A 3,996-nucleotide genomic window follows, 5' to 3' on the forward strand; every position below is an offset into this window, starting at 1 on the left:
CCAAGGAATTGAAATTTGGTTAATAAAGATTTGTTGTGAAAATATTTTTGCATGAGTCAAAGTAGGAAAATATAAGCATTACTTCTTCTAAAAGTTAAACATATCTGAAGCCTTTGACATTTCATTATCTGATTACTTCTCCAAAGTTTATAAGCAATCATTCATTCACATACCCACTCTTCTTCATTGTTTTTGCTTCTACTTCAAGATTTACAATCCTCTTGCCAAGGTTTGATTTATCTAATTAGAGATTCAATTAGATGTTGCTTGATTCAATCTGTTAATCCTCGTGGAAATGATATCCACTCACCGTGGTATTACTTGGAGCGATTTGGTGCACTGACTAACATCCGAGCGTATCAATTTTTCTCATCAAGATTTTTGCACCATTACCAGAAATTAATTGAGATTGACAACATACGTTTGGTCGAATCACTAAATTAGATCTTGTCAATTTTTGTTTTATTTTCTTTCCATTATTTTGTTTAATCATTATTTTCTTCTTTACTCTTCTTCTTCATTCCACACGGTACATTTGATTTCTTGTTATTTTTTGTAGATGTAAGGGAAAAGAATCAAGAGCTAGGAGAGAAGAGGTAGAAAGAATGTCAGAGGAGAATAATACTGTGAGAAGGACCCTTGGTGATTACACCATGCTTACCACTAATAGCTACGAAAGTAGCATAGTGAGGCCCATGGTTCAAGAAAATAACTTTGAACTAAAACCATGACTAATCCAATTGTATAGCAAGACCAATTCAGTGGTAGTCCACAAGAGGATCCGAACATATACATAGCTAGTTTTCTGCAGCTATGTGACACAGTGAAGAGTAATGGAGTAAGCCCCGAAGCCATCCGACTAAGGCTATTCCCATGCTCTTTAAGAAATAGAGCCACACAATAGCTCTAAGCTCAACCCTTGGAAAACATTACTTCTTGGGAGGATTTAGTTAACAAATTTCTAACTAAGTACTTTCCTCCCCAAAAGTTAGCTCGGTTGAGGAATGAAATTAATTCTTTTTCCCAAAAGGATGGAGAATCACTCTATGAAGTTTGGGAAAGGTATAAAGAGATGTTCAAAAAATGTCCACACTATGCCTTTCTTGAGTGGCTTCAAATCTAAACCTTTTATGATGGGGTCTCTCAAATCTCAAGAATGATGATTGATTCACTGGCTAGAGGTTCTTTACATCAAAAGACACCTGAAGAGGCATTGAAATTGATGGAAATAGTAGCGGCTATTAATTTCTTCATGTATTCATCCGAAAGATCCTCTATAAAAGGTGTAATGGCATTAGAAATCATGGATGCGATTCTAGTTCAAAATAAAATCATGACCCAACAACTTTTCTCTCTTACAAAATAACTCGAACATAGGCAAGTTTCAGCCATTGGAACTCAAGCCTAATGTGACATGTGTGGAGGAACACATCCGAGTGAGGAGTGTGAATTAAGCAAGAAAGATCTTTCATTCACTGAGAAAGTAAATTTCATGGGACATTCCTCAAGGCCAAAGAACATTCCGTTATAAAAAACATATAATCTCGACTGGAGGAATCATCCCAATTTTGGTTGGGGAAATAAGGACAAAGGAATTTTAATGTTCCATATCAACAGCAAGCCAACCATCAAAAACCATCATCTCCTGAGCTTGCCATTGAGAAACTTTCTCAATCCACTATCTCCTTCATGCAACAAATCCAAAGCTTCATGTAAGAAACAAGAGCAAATTTCAAAAATTAAGAAGCTTCCATCAGAAACTTAGAAGTTCAAGTGGGGTAAATTACCAATCAATTGATAGAGAAGCTTGCAAATTCCTTTTATAGGAACACAATACCAAATCTTAGAGAGGAATACAAGGCTATCTCTATAAGAAGCGAAAGAGTGATTAGCAAAGAGCTTTCCAAGGAGGATGAGCAAAAAACCAAAGAGCCTCCGAAAGAGACAAAGAAGGAGAACCTAGAAGAAGAAAAAACTCCTGCACCAATAAAGACCAAGAAGAAAAGGTGAAGGCCTATAAACCAATGATTCTATATCCTCAAAGGCTACAAAAGCAAAATCAAGAGAAGAATTTCTCCAAATTTTTAGATGTGTTCAAAAAGCTACAAATCAACATCCATTTTGCTGAAATCCTAGAATAAATACCACTCGTTGCTAAATTCATGAAGGAGCTGCTGTCCAAGAAAAGAACTGTTGGGTAGTGTCATTATTCAAAAGAAACTACCACAGAAGTTAAAAGATCCCGATAGTTTCTAAATCCCTTGTACCATTGGAGATGTTACTATTGGCAAAGCTCTTTATGACTTAGGAGTTAGCATCAATTTGATGTCCCTATCCATGATGAGGAAGCCTCAAATTAAGGAAGTAAATCCAACAAGAATTTCATCACAACAAACTAACCGATTAATGAAGTTTTCACATAGGATAGTGGAAAATGCATTGGTCAAGGTCAGAAAGTTTATTTTTCCTGCGAACTTTGTGATCCTTGACATGGAAGAAGATGAGGATGGAAGACTGTTTGTAGCCACTGGAGAAGCACTTATAAATGTCCAAAAGATCAAGTTAACACTAAATGTGCATGATGAACAAATTAGTTTCAATGTTCTCAAAGCCATGCAACACCTTAGTGAATCGAAAAGTTGTATGATGATTGACCTAATTGACTCCTTAGTCCAAGAAATTGTTGATACAGGAGCCTTTGAAGACCCTCTTAAACACATGGATTCCAAAATGGAAGAGGAAGATGAGTTGAATAATACACATTTAATGGAGGATGGCATTGTAAGAAGGTGTTGTGAAGCAACCCGACTCCCAACCAAGCAGAATCAAACATCAAGCTAGTAACATTAAAAGAGTGCTTGTTGGGAGGCAACCCAACCACAATCAGTATTTTCATACTTTTTTTTTTCAATTAAGCATTCCATTAGAGTCTGTTGTATTCTCCTTCCTCTCTGTTCTTTTGCAACTTTTTTCTTCTCCCTTTTCTTGTTTATGGTATTTTTAAGTTAAATAAAAAAAGGATGTGTGAAGACAAGCGCCTAAGGGGGGAGCCATGCTCCTTCGACCATACATTGAAGGTGGCGCCCAGTGCCAGGTATGGGAATCCAGCACCTAAAGCAAGGGAAGCTCCCAGGGGAGCAAATTTTGGGTGGCGCCCAGCACCCAATGACCAAGTCCGGCGCCAGGTGCTCAAGCCCAACGCTTGGGACTCAAGCCTGGCTCATTTGATTGGTTTCTGAAGGAGTGATGCCTAACTTCAAAACTTGGCACCCAGCGCCAAGCAACAATGTTCCCCTGGATGACTCCCTCACTTTTACTCATACATCCTCTCCAAAAAGATTTTAATCCTTGTTTCTTTAATTCTTATTTTCTATTCTTAATCTTTAAACTTCAAGTAAAATTTTGTTCAAAACATGTGCATGCATATTCATCTTTCACTTTGTTTTTTTTAACTGTCACCATGAATTATCTTTCAAAAGTAATCATTATGCATGCACGACACATCATTTCAGCCACACATCTACCATGCATATCATTCTTCCCAAGCTCTGCCCATATCATAATTCACATGCATGAAATTAAGGCTTGCATTTACACCTTACCTCTATACTTTCAATGTTTTAAATTTGGCATTTAGTTTTTGTTTTTCACTTATTCCTTCTGCACACATGTTCACCACATATATCATCCTGCATTCACAGCCATACAATTCAAACTCCAATGCATTATAAATTCACATGTATTTTTCATTCATACCACATCACATACACGTTCAAACTTCTTATTTTCTCCACTTCATATTCCATTCTTTTCATACGGCCAAATTATAAGTTTGGTATTGTGGTTGTGCTGTGCATTACTATGAGTGTTAATACAAAAATTCAAAATGTCTCTATTTAAAAAGAGAAAGAAAAAGGAACTGGCTACTCTATCCTTTAACATAACCCAGTTCCGATCCAAACTCCATAAGGACCGGTACAGAATGTGGACAAAAGG

The 3,996-nt window shown here is 36.8% G+C and overlaps 1 non-coding gene across 1 annotated transcript; it reads right to left on the bottom strand.

The window, feature by feature from the left end:
* Positions 1-994: 994 nt before the first annotated feature.
* Positions 995-1,101, bottom strand: LOC127746459 (small nucleolar RNA R71). Its single transcript, XR_008008078.1, has one exon. It is a non-coding gene; the product is annotated as a small nucleolar RNA R71 (small nucleolar RNA).
* Between the last annotated feature and the right edge of the window lie 2,895 nt (positions 1,102-3,996).

The sequence above is a fragment of the Arachis duranensis genome, chromosome 3 (genome assembly GCF_000817695.3).
Source record: "Arachis duranensis cultivar V14167 chromosome 3, aradu.V14167.gnm2.J7QH, whole genome shotgun sequence".
NCBI lineage: Eukaryota > Viridiplantae > Streptophyta > Magnoliopsida > Fabales > Fabaceae > Arachis > Arachis duranensis.